Here is a 13,353-nt window from a genome sequence, read left to right as displayed (position 1 = left end):
AGATTGCCTCGTCTACATAGAATGTAGTCTACCTGCGTACTCCTACCTCCACTCTTATATGTAACTCTATGTTCCTCCCTCTTCTGGAAATAGGTGTTAACTACAGCCATTTCCATCCTCTTAGCAAAGTCCACCACCATCTGTCCTTCTAGGTTCCTTCCCTTAACACCAAACCTGCCCATCACCTTTGTTCCCCTCACCAACGTGCCCGTTGAGGTCTGCCCCAATCACCACTCTCTCCCCTCTGGGAATACTATATCACCTCATCTAACCCACTCCAGAATCTCTCCTTCTCTTCTAACTCACACCCTACTTGTGGAGCATAACTGCTGACTACATTCAACATTAACCCTTCAATTTCCAACTTCAAACTGATCACCCTGTCTGACACTCTTTTCACCTCTAAAACATTCCTCACGAGATCCTCCTTTAGGATCACTCCTACCCCATTTCTCTTCCTATCCACACCATAATAAAACAGTTTGTATCCCCCTTCTAATACTACGCACTTTGCTACCCTTCCACCTGGTCTCCTGCACACTCAGTACGTCTATCTTCCTTCTCTCCATCATGTCCGCCAGCTCTCTACCTTTCCCTGTCATTGTGCCAACATTAAGAGTCCCTATTCTCAGACCTATACTCCTGCCTTTCCTCTTCTCTCTCCGTCTACGAATCCTTCTGCCTCCTCTCCTTCTTCGACCAACAGTAGTCCAATTTCCACCAGCACCCTGTATGTCAACAGCACTGGTGGCGGTCGTTGTTAACCCGGGCCTAAACCCATCCGGTATGGAATTCACACTGATGATTTGTATGTTTTTACACCGGATGCCCTTCCTGACGCAACCCTCTCTATTTATCCAGGCTTGGGACTGGCGCAGGGGTCACTGGCTTACAACCCCTGTGGCGATTACAAATACAGAGCTACAGTAAATCTACAGCATATTTAGGAATCTCATATCAACAGTGAATGACTGACTAATAGGTTTCAATAAAATGGCCATATAGGCATGCAAAAAGAGACTTATTTTATCCACAAAGATTAATACGGTAAATCTACAAGCAAATTTCCACAGACATTAAAATGTCAGTCAAAGCAGTTTAATATTGGGTGCCATCAGACCTCTAATTCTGTTGATAAAAGGTAAAATACATTAACATTCACTGGATCACTGAGCAGCACCTACATAGCATCTGGAACTTTCTTCTCTGCACGAATTTGATTTTCAATGTTCTTATACAACACGTCACAACAGAATTAACACGTTTGATCAGCCATTTCATTTAAAGTGGTTTTTAAAAAAAAATGCCTTCACTGATCTTGAACCAGATTACTTGTATATGCTTTCAAATACTTAACCAAGTCTTCAGGCCTTTTATCTGCATGTTTTAATACTGTACTTTCATCACTTTCTTAATGGAAAAACAAAAAAAAAAAAAAGTGGTTCTGTCTGGAAGGCAAAACACATTTTGCATTTTTAGAAGCTGGAACAGTTTTTTTTTTCTGTATAAACATTTTAAAAGTCAACAAGTGAAGTCAGTTTTTTTTCCTAATTGCCAGATTTTTTTTTAATTCAGGTTGCCATTTGAGTACTATAGCTAAATAATAGGACTGGGCAAAATAACGCATTATTTTCACATTAGCACATTACTTAACACCAACAATTATTTTATTTGGCATTAACGCAGTTTTGTCAAGTTTTGAAAGTCCGTTGCTCACTGGCTTTGAAAACATATACACACTAACCATGGGTCACAGGAGGGGTGGGATTCTGATCAGTACTGGCTTGGGATGGGCATCATGTGTCTCAATGAGAGCATTTGGGGTGGGCCTAAGACTGCTGCAGCACTCACATGAACCAGACGCACCATCACAAGAATACGCGAGTTGTATGAAAAGAAGAGGACTACAAAAGTTTTGTTCATATAGCAGTACTTTTAAAATCAAAGTGTGCAATACACTGCTCTTGAATTCATTACTGAATGCTGCTCATATCAATGCAGTTAATTGTGTTTAAATTACAGAAAATCATGCAGTTAACAGTTAAGTGTCCTGCATATAATCTTCATAGTTTTAAGTCTCACAGACATTTTTACAAAGTGCTTCAACAAATGGGATATTAATTCTGTCATGTGAGGCACTTCATAAAAACCCAAACTATGAATGTTCACAATGTCAAAAATCTTATGGTGCATCACTAAATGTTAACATGCGCTTGTTCATTCCGAAATTACTGCTGGACCCAAATGGCTGACTATTCGAATATTCATTCGTTAGGTAGGTAATCAGTTTTCAATATTAGTATTTGAATATCTGAGACACCCTACCCCCACAGCGCAGTGCCAGTAACACCTACAATCTTTTTAGCAAAGCTCTGTGTGTGGAAATCATTCAGGTAGCAGCCGCTGCTGATCATTGCCGTTTCTGATTAAAATGACAACCTGCGTCATACCAGCTGTCACTAGCAAATGTTAGCTCTGTGGCTTGAACTGATGACAGAACAAAATGAAAGTGACTGTTGTCGGGTTTGTGACCTCGCTGCAGCCGGTGGACAAACAGGCTGTCTGCTGTTAGCGAAAGATTATTTATTAGCTAAGGAGGCATTATTCTAATGCCACTGATTAATCAGAGTAAACCAAGTGCTTCTGTCATTCCAACAGAGTGAGATGTCTTCACAGGTAAACCCATCAATCTCACTTCAGTGATGGAAATATAGTACAATGTGTACACACAAATGTTTATGAAGATCCATCTGTTACATTAAATATTACATAAGTTATTAGCTTTGTTTTTATTTTATTTTATTTTTTTAAACAAAATGACATATGGGCAAAAAGGTACTTTTAGCTGCAGCACTATTGCAGTCCATTAGCCCCTATATACGCGCGCGCACACACACACACACACACACATTATTACCACTGAATATTCAGAGCCCAAAAATTGCCATTCGGGAGAGCCCGATGAAAAACGGGGGAAAAAACAAAAAGAAAACAAAAAAAGAAAAAAATAAACCCATTCTGCTCACCACAGCATTAAAGATTTACAGTATATTGCTTTTCCTATTTTTGCAGTAAGTTGCCTCTCAGCAAGTCACGATATGCACGAATGTATGTTTTCTCTCCCTGCTGGATCTTATGTTTTTATATCCGTTACTGCAGGCATAAGTGGGGTGTTTGCACTCTGCAGTGAAGCATGGTGGTGTAATAAACTGTTAATTTTTCACTTTCTCTGACAGAATATCATTAAATTCAGCCATAAAGGAGTGATGGCAAATAAAAACCTGGCATTCTTATAATAATCTCCAGCACATGTTTGGTCATAATAATAATAATAATAATTACTACACCACTGGGAGGCAAAAGTCAAGCACAAATTTCTGTGTCGATACTGTAATGTACAGCAGTAATGATGTAGGATTTGCATGACATCACTTCTGTGATTAGATGGCGAGTGTGATATCTGAGCAGTGCCGTTTCTTTTCTGGTTAACATGGCATACATTCTGAACATTAGATTAGGAGGATGTTAATGAATGTTATTTGAAGGTTTTTGGGGTTTTCAAATGCTAAAATACTATTTTTTTTTTTGGGGCGGGTTTGGGCATCTTAGTTCCCACATTTACCCTGAAAACAGATAGAGGATGGGAGGTACAGAAGGGAATGAAACGCTCCTTTGGAGATTATATCTGTCCATCGCCCACCACAGAGATTACAGCCATGACAGCTGTTGTGGCAAACAGCTTACAGAAGTACCTGCAAAAAGATGGCCATGATAAAATAAATTACCTGTGTGACAGCAGACGGCTTATGGACACCGCCTCATTCCATCTTAGTTTTTTCTTTTCCAACAGATGCGTTATCTGATTTTGTTTGGGCTAAATTGATAGAGATCAGGCCGTTTTAACTAACGCGTTTCTCATTTTACACCCAATAAGAGATTATGTGTCTGTAATGTTCACTTTAATATTCCAGTCCTCCAGGTTACACCATGATGAACAGTCTTACTCGGATTTAACATGAGCAGGCTCTTATTCTACACTACCAGTATGGATGGGCATTAAGTTTTTGACACACCCTCATTCATTTTTTTTTTTTAAATTATAAATACTGAAGACCTCAAAAACCAATAACGTGAAATTATGTAGTCAAAAATTGTTAGTTAAATACATTGCTGTTTTTAGGAATCTAAAATATGAAATCTTTCCCTTGGTGACAGATTTGCACATTATTGGCAAAACCTTGACCAGCTTTGAAGTATTTAGCTTGGCATGGGTTTCAATTAACGTGTGCCTTGTGAAAAGTTAGGTGCAAACAGCTCTATTAGAGTGCTATAATCTACTGCAATCAATATTATGGCAAGAACTGCTCAAATGAGCAAGATTAACTTTGAAGGTTTTTGCTGCTGCACTTAAAGAAACTCAAATGCTATGATGAAACTGGCTCTGTTGGTATTATACCAAGTCCCATACCAAGAGTTCTCTGCTACAGAGGATAGGTTCACTGTTTACAGCCTAAGAATTCCAGTTATAGCTCCTGTGGCTATAACAAATGGCAAAAAGGCCAAATTCTTGGCTGGCCCTCATGATTTCCAATGTGACCATGTGGCTGTGGTGGTGTAGCATGCTCTGCTCTGTTCCTCTTTTCACACAGAGCCTCTGGAGCTGAGGTTTAAAAGAAGGCCTTATCAGTGCCCTCCAGGTTCACCTACACTGGAGTCTGTATCCTCGGGGGTTAAGGCAGAGGCAAACTGAAGTCACTCCTTCGTCCCTCTTCTGCCAAAGGAGAGCAATGAAAAAGATAGAGGCAAACAAGAAAAAGGAATAAAGGGAAAGATTCATTGTGAGAGGAGGAAGAAAAATCAAAATAGAAGCAGAGACAAAAGCAAGCAGAAGCAAGGTAGTTATTAGTCTCATGTCCCCACTGTGACACATTCCTTTCTGAATGGCAAAGCTATTACTATATTATCACCATATACTTCAATATGGGAAGATTAGGAGAGTCATAACCTGTACTTTATGATTGCAGACCATTGTAGTGCAATTCTGCTGCTTTTTCAGTCCCCCCCCCCCACACCTATTGAGTGCAATGAAGTTTGAGAAATGTAGGAAATTTTAGGACAAGGCAGCTTGACCGAAAGTGACTTTACTGAAACCAAACATGGGTTGATTTTTCATATAAATATTAAAAGTTTGACATTTTGTGAAATACATTTATTTGCTTTCTAGTAAGAAAGCAGAGTAAACAGGAAGATTGACACAACTCATGTCTATGGAGTAAATCTGAAAGTACAGCCAGCAAACCAGCAAAGGCTGAAGGAAGTCACTGGTCTGCCAAGAAAACACTTCAGCACATGAGCCCTTAAAACACACACACACACACACACAAAAAGTGGGCTTTAAAGATGCTGGTTTCCCATTTCCAGTCTCCGTACTAAGCAATTCCACCTAGCTGCTCTTTGTAGGATAAATATGTGAATCTATAAAGAGCTTGCAAACAGGGTATTTGTCAATTAACAAAAAACAGAAAATGTGTTTCAACCACTTTGATAATTGTTTAATTACAAGTGAGAAATGACAAATATGGTTCCACGTTCTCAAATGTGAGAATTTGCTGTGTTTCCTTATCTTGCATTATAGTAAAGTGAATATTTTAAGACATCACCTTGGGCTTGGATTTTGACATGGGCATGTTTCACCACGTCCTAGTGTTTGACAGAGCAAACGATTAATCCATTAGGAAAATAATTGGAAAATTAATCAATAGTGGAAATAACAGTTAGGTACAGGCCTAATCCTACAAACATTAGTGGCATTAGTCTTCTCACCTTACTCTGCCAGCTACTGAATAAGTGCATTTCCCAAAATGTTCCAACTACTCTTCTAATAAAGCACCGATAAGCTCCAGTGCAGAGATGGCAGGAAAAAGACGACCTACATGCCAGCCACTGTGATGTGACAGTTATAATGTAGTGAGGCGGCAACAGTAGAAAGCCCTCGAGCCTTTACACTGAATCAGAGGTAATGTGAGTCGCTGTTGGAGCATTATAATTAAGACATCTCTCCAGGGTAAGATTACAGAGCACAACACTCCCAAAATGGCAAAACTCATTTTTTCCAGATAAACCTAAAAATACAAGTGGAGTCATCATTTGGATGAGGTCAGGTCATCTGTGCAGTGTGGGTTGGGGAACACAAAAAAATGAGTAGCATGAAGGTCAGTAAGCTGAATTAAAGTTAAAGTGTGCTTTTATTTTGAAGGGCATTTCTTTGTCATTGTGTAATGTGCATTTATGTTGATATGCTGGAAAAAAAATTGCTTATCAAAATATATTAATACGCAATTTCTGTTGTGTACAGCTATACTAACACCTCTATTAACTGAGTTGTGTCAAGATGCAGAACAGATACATTGATCAAAAAGTTAAAGTTTATCATTGTTATGGTCTCTATTTCTCCCAATATTAGATTGTTTTATTGCACATCCATAGTCAAGATCCAAAAACACTGGAGCTTACACTTTCCATGATGCATACAGTGTCATTCATTAACCAGTGATGACTAGTAAGTTCTTTCACATAATCCATTGAGTGATTGTGCCATTTCTGACCCCTTGAAATTATATCAGTCTGAAATACTGGCCTATTATTTATTTATGGCTTTAATGTTGTAAAACATTTACACATCCAGTGAACGCTCGTTAGACGTGTTTCATGTCTTTTCATGATGAGTAGCATTTTGTCAGATCGTTTCCTGAAAATGAATCATTTGAATCACAAGAGCAACAAGCTGGCTATAAACAAAAACATGTCACAAAAATATTAACCATGCAGTCAAATTCAAAGATAAATTATGAGAGCAAACTGTTTACTTTCCCAGACTTGGCAGTTGTATTTATAAGGACACGAAATATGAGGGAAGACAATGACAAAATATAAGGGGTTTTGATCCAGGTTTAAAAGCTTTTTCATTACACCTGGTCTCCATGAAATGCCATGTAGCAATTACTTCCACACCAAGTTTGTGCTATGAACCGATTAATAGAAACCTGCTGTACTGATTGTTATTGCAGACGCAATATGTAAACTTGCATTTTTGTCAACATGTTTGTTTTTTTATGTTTGTACTTGTCTGTTAGAGAGAAGCATTCAAGTGTTTTTAAAACAAATGCAGCCATCTTAAATTGCTGGCTAAACTGTGGTGGAGCCATGCCGGATTCGTGACAGGTCTGCATGTGGCCCTTTCTCATACTGTGTATCCCCAGCGATGACACACTGATCGCAGCGCCACCTTGTCAACGCCCCTAAGCACTATGTGCACATACATGCTCGGACCTTGTATGGCTTTTGAGACATCGTGCCATTAGCAGTTATTATACACTACAGCAGCAGAAATAGTTGAAGTACGGTGGAAGAACATTGGGCAGGGTTGTCACATCGAGTCAAGTTAGGTTTAGTTTCTACTCCGAAGTTTAATTTGAAGCCACTTTTAAGTTTTGCTTTCTCTAAACCAAGAGCTGTAGGTCAACACATAACCATAATTAAACTTGTTGAACACTGTCTTTGAGCAGCACCTCCATAGCCTCTTGTTCTGTGTCCATAGGAAAATGCAGCATTTCATTCATTCAAAAACTTGCATTGCATTGGAATACAATCCCAACAGTTAAGTATGCGCTTTACAAAAGTTCTGTATTTGCAGTTTAGTTGCATCAGAACATTTTAAGAGGACAGTGCGACTGAACAAATAGTAATCTGTATGTTGAGTGCAATGATAACCAGCTGTTATTAAACCCTCGCTCTGACTCTTGTGTTTTAATGAAGCTGTATAGACTGCATCATTTTACTAAATCCACATGGACTATCAAGCTCCTCTCCTGTGGAACCAGCTCCCAGTCTCAGTTCGGGAGGCACACACGCTTCTCTACTTTAAGAGTAGACTTAGGACTTTCCTTTTTTGATAAAGCTTATAGTTAGGACTAGATCAGGAGACCCTGAGCCTTCCCTTAGTTATGCTGCTATAGGCCTAGGCTGCTGGGGGGCCCCATGATGCTCTGAATTTCTCTCCTCTCCTCCCGTCCCTCAATGCTTCTATATGCCACCATTACACATCACTAACTTTGTGTCCTCTCTCTCTCTCTCCCTGTACCTTTCTGCAGGTAGCCCTGGCTCTGGAGCTCTATGTTTCTGATGAGCAGTCACTGGCCACATCAACCTGACCAGTGTTTGATTGTATCTTCAGGCCCACTCCACCAGACTTAACAGCTTGATCCCGAACGCTGTCCATTACACCCAGAACATAAAAAGACTACCTCTGCTGTTTTGCATAACCCCAGTACATTCCCCCTTCTTTGTTATATTACATGTAAATCTACTGCTGACTTTACCTGCTGCGGTTGGTCATTTGCACCATTGTCCATGTGCATCTCCATCTCACAACCATTTGACACTTGTTTGCACTACTGTCACTGATTGTACATGGTTTGAGTCATAGCCTATTAGGTTGTACCATTTAGTTTTATCTTAATCACTTTGATTTGTTTTCTTATTTTTATTCTATTTTTAACTCTACTTTAGTTTCCTAAATGGGATGGCATTCAATACTAGGTGAGAGACAGAGAGAAACAGTTTTTCAATTTTCTGTATGTCCTGCACATATAGTGAATTGATAAAAAAAAATAATAATAATTCGATCTTGACCTCATGTCTTGTGACAGAATGGGGAAAAAAATTGGCACATCATGATCCAGGGTCAATTTGTACCCTCCAAGTTCTCAATAGAGACTTCAGAGAACACTTTTCTAAGATAAGTGTTGAAGACATAAAGAGTGGCATTCCAATAACATCAATGGAAACTGTACTGTGGATTCACACAATTGCAAACTGACCCTAAAATTGACAACTTTCTCTACAGATGACAAAATTTAAGTGATGTGCAGCAAATCATTCACACCCAGTTATTTGCTTACATGCTTCTGCCTGTTACTAGAAGACCCACATGGTTCAGCACAAGTTGACTTTAACAATGAAGACACCCACAGGTAAACTATTCATTTACCTGTGGGTGTCTTCATTGTTAAACTATTCTGTTCTATTTTCTTGTACAGGTACACTAAAATCAGCCAAATACCAAGTCATACATAAAAGTAAATCTGTCCATTTGAGCAAAACCTCTGACATCTTGCAGAAATGACAAGTGGTGCAGCAGGTGAGCCAAATCATTAGATTAGGCAGATTTATGGCTCCATGAAACATGTTATTACCCACAGTGCGCTCCACTGATGTTTAACCTGATGTCTTTATGAAAGGGCCATTGTTCACCTTGCCTTGACGAACTCTGTGATGATTAGAATACCAGACTCCATTTGACTTTGTGGTCAGACAAGCAGAGGTCAGACAGGCATTTAAAACACATCTGGATGAGGGGAAATCCAATACAACATATTTTCTCAATCTGCTTTGACTACATGTCAGGTGTCCTGCCTGAACCCTTTTTTTCCAGGCAATTTGAAATGAGAGATTTCTGTATTGATTGCTTTGTTCTTGTTATTCTCTCTGGTTTGAAGTGGGCAGGGCTCCATTGGGAAAAATATGACACACACACACACACACGACACATTTGATTTGAATGACAGAACAGTCATGGGGTGATTTGTTAATGTCGCCAGGCCATTGTTAATAAAATAATCTCATTTTTAAGGGTGCTTTTTGAATTTTAATTGTTGCTTATTTAGTCCTGAACAGAAATACAACCAACAACACAGTGCCATATACATTACACTAATTAAAACTTATGACTGGGGCAAATAATTCACAGGAAAAAAAACAACTATTTTGATAACTGACAAACATCAAAACACTTCTGCCTCATCTCTGACAAAAGACCCAAATCTATAAACAGACAATTGTGTTCACCTTCTTTGTGCAGTATGGCTATTTAATCTGTTAGAGCAGCTCATGCCTATGGGTTTTTCTTCTGCTCAGAGGCTCAACGGATGGATTGTTGAGGCTTAATTTAACACTACAAACAATGGAAAACAGCCGCAAATAACAGCAGCCGTCATGAGCTTATCAGACTGAGCGGGGATTACAAGGGAAATGAATCATTAACACTACTGCCACTTGAATGCAGCTAAAGCATGATTGGCAGGCTGAACGCTGGGTGTTAGATGGGGGAAAGGAAATGGATGGAGCTGCAATCTGATACCCAGTGAAGCAGGTATCACTATTGGATAAGAACTCCAGGAGGCCCAGCCAAAATGACCCACTGTGTGTGAGTGGAAGGCAGAACTGAATGAAGAAATGGATGAAAGAAAATTAAAGCATGAAAGACAAGCTGCATGGCCACTTCGCATGGATGAATCTCACACACACACACACACACACTCTCTCTATCTCCAAAGCCCATGAACCAAACACCATGCTGATAGCTGGTGTTGATTTTTAATGCTGTCTTCTATTTATGGTTTACCCTTTATGTATTAACAAATGTTTTGAGCTAGCCATGGTATGGAGCCCAATGCAGCCCCAAAAAACGACTCCCACAAATATGACACCTGGTAGATTTTAATGGCTTTATGGAAAATAGTAGGATGCCACGGTGGTCGAGAGATTCTGGGTCATGGAGGGATTTGTTAAGTTATTACAGTGTCTCGAGCAAGGCCCTTATCGGCACCTGCCAAGTCTCTGGTGGACCCAGTGGGATTGCACTGACCCTGGTGGAAGAAATGGATATTAGAAAGTCTTCCCACTGAGAGGGGGGAAATGGGTGACAGAGCAGGGAAAAATGCAGCGACGGGAGGAAAAATGACTAGAACCTCAAGGACACAGAGCTGCAGCAGCACTATAACTGAACAAAGACCCAGCACTCACATGAGGACTGGACAAATCAATCTGATGTGGTGAGTAAATTGAGAAGTGGGTAAATGACTGGAATTGCCAAAAGAAGAGGTATCACCTTTCATTCTGTGAATTTAAGATATGAGATGTTGACTAAATCTGTCTGACAAAGTAAAATACCAGCTGTAGCCTGACTTTATACACATTTAAAGCTTCTTGTTCTAAATGCTGACCAAGAACAATCAACTTGAAAAGGCTAAAATAAAAATTGTTCAGTGTCACTTGGAGAGCCTCCTGCAAACCCCCACAAGTACAGTATTTGTGAAAACACACCACCATAGTAAACTCGTGGTCTTACCGAGTGTTTGTTTATTTTTCCTTGTCTGAGTGCACACCAGTTTTCAGTGAGCACATTCTCCAGAACGAAAGTTGTAGCATTAATTATCTCCAGCTGATGTAAAGGCGACATTCGTCATTTTGACTGGCAGCAGGAGGAAGTGTTTAATTTGTAAATTATGAGATCCCAGAATATCACTTGGTGACAGTCCCAGCCTGTGAATATGGGGAGAGGAGGTCCCAGAATGAAACAATTTCTTCAATGACTGGTGCATTTGTAGTAGTTTCCACATTAAGGGAGCAGCTTAGAGGCATTTGTGAGTTATAATGCTGAGCACAACTAATGCTAAATACATTAGGACTGCGAGGCTATGGCCTGTAATCCGTTCAATCAATAACAAGCATGACATCATATTTGGGGCCTTATTACTCCATTACGCATTATTATATTATTACAGCAACAAATTTAAAGCACATCAGAGACTATATAACACAGTAACATTAAGTAAACATTATTTAAGACAGTCCACAGCACAGTCATGGCGCAGGAGTCCTCCATGTTATTCCCTGCTTTGCTTCAGTCTGACTGGCTGGTACTAACATTTTAATAAAAAGGACACATTGCAAAATTCACTGAGTATTTTCTGACATTCACATGGGTCTCTGGTGTGTACAGAAGCACACAAAACAAGAAAAGTAATCCGTTTTGCTTTTTCCCCAAATTTGTAAAAAAAAGCCCTGCTCACATGCGGTATTCAACCGATATTGTCTCTTTTTATGACATCATACGAAATGATGTGGCAGTTCATTTCATAGGTCCTCCACCCACTGGTTATGTTCTTATGTAATTAGCCCAACTGCCTGTTTCTATTGTATTTAATTCATATAATAAGCTGTTGTAAAAGGCTAATTGTACAAAAAATATTGGACTACTCAATTTCTTTCATACGTCAATGAGGTGCCGGATTCGGCTCGTTCTGGCACAAGTTAACCCGAGTGCAGCTAAAAGTGAGAAGCCTGTTATCTGAACATTTACTGTTACACATTTGCTAATAAAAGATGGATGAGTGGTTTAAAAGGTTCAAAAGTACAGATCACTGCAAACTATTTGGTGTGGGTGGCAAATCCTGATAAACAACTCCACAAATAAAAATGATGTGCAGTCAATCTACTAAAACAGCAGCAATAAACAAATGCTACTAAAGGTTATCCTCGCCAAGATTCATGTTGTGAAGCAAGAAATTACTCCATTGTAAATGTCTTATTACATTCAGGTTTTATTTTCCTTTCCATGCACTGAAAAACCTGCTGCATGCAATGCCACCTGAACATTAAGAAATTATGTTAGTGGTGATGACATCTCGCATCACCAGGACCACCAAAAAGTTTCTGGGCTTGTCCCATCTCCTCTTGGTTCTCAGAGTAAAATGTTTTCCCTTTTATGCTAATTTAAAAAGGCAGAGCCAAATGATAACCAGTGGATGAACTGTCAGGAAGCAGGTAGGATCAAGTGACACCTTATTGGGATGCAAAAAATAGACCAAGGAGAAAGTGATTCTTTGGTGCTGTAGAAACTTTAATGTCAGTCTGTCATTAAGCATCCTGTGTGGATCTGGTCTCAGAAATGAATGCTTAAAGATCAGACCTGACCCTGCTGTGGTGTAAACACCAGAACATGCTGCAAGAGATCAGACCTCACCCTGCTGTGGTGTAAACACCAGAGCAAGCTGCAAAAAACAGCCATGTTAATAATTTGTTGGGCTCACAGCATACTGAGTCAGTGCTGAATGCTTAGATGGAAAGCACATCTGGACAAGTGAAGTCTACAGTCTCCATTTCATGCATCAAGAAGAGAAGGGAGAAAGACAGTTTTGCTTTGGAGATTTGAAACCTAGAGGACTGTTCTGCCTGCACTTTCTTGTAAGGCAAGAAAAGAAAAATCACCCAGTAGAAAGAAGATTGGTTCGATAAGGCCTCCTAAATGTCTTATCTCTCTCAATTTAAAACAGGCATGAAAAAAAGGCCATGTTGTCACTCAGGCTTTTAATTAAAAAACGTGCATGTTCCCAGGAGAGATTAGCTTGAAAAATATATTTCACTCTTAATGTTTATTGCCTCCAAATGACCTTGATCTTGTAATACTCTCTCTTTTCTTGTCTAGTTCAACTGGCCTGTTCCAATCTGATT

The 13,353-nt window shown here is 39.5% G+C and overlaps 1 long non-coding RNA gene across 1 annotated transcript in view; it reads right to left on the bottom strand.

Annotated features, from left to right (window-relative positions):
- LOC109954614 (uncharacterized) overlaps positions 1-13,353 on the bottom strand; it is a 58,208-nt gene that overhangs the window by 42,630 nt on the left and 2,225 nt on the right. The gene's annotated exons all lie outside the window — the stretch shown is intronic.

The sequence above is a fragment of the Monopterus albus genome, unplaced genomic scaffold (genome assembly GCF_001952655.1).
Source record: "Monopterus albus unplaced genomic scaffold, M_albus_1.0 scaffold11.1, whole genome shotgun sequence".
Lineage (NCBI taxonomy): Eukaryota > Metazoa > Chordata > Actinopteri > Synbranchiformes > Synbranchidae > Monopterus > Monopterus albus.
The sequence above is the reverse complement of the archived record's forward strand: the minus strand, read 5'-3'. Positions and strand labels throughout refer to the sequence as shown.